This window comes from Eimeria mitis, genomic scaffold (assembly GCF_000499745.2).
Source record: "Eimeria mitis Houghton genomic scaffold, Emh_scaff7033, whole genome shotgun sequence".
In the NCBI taxonomy this organism is placed as follows: Eukaryota; Apicomplexa; class Conoidasida; order Eucoccidiorida; family Eimeriidae; genus Eimeria; species Eimeria mitis.
The window spans coordinates 1-282 of NW_013575114.1; positions in this window are offsets into that span (position 1 = coordinate 1).

The window sequence follows — 282 nt, forward strand, 5'->3', positions numbered from 1 at the left end:
TTATTTATTTATTTATTTATTTATAAATACCTTTTTATCTGTGCTTTGAGTTGCGCATCTAGTTCTGCTGCTTCTGCTGTGATAGCAGCAAACTGCTGCTGCAGCATTTGCTGCCGGTTCAGTGAACGCTGCACCTCGCTGCGCTTCTATACACAAAAAAATAAAAATAAATAAAAAAAAACAAAAATAAAAAAATAAAAAAAACAAAAAAAATATATATGTATATATATATATATGTATATATATATATATATATATATATATATATATATATATATATAT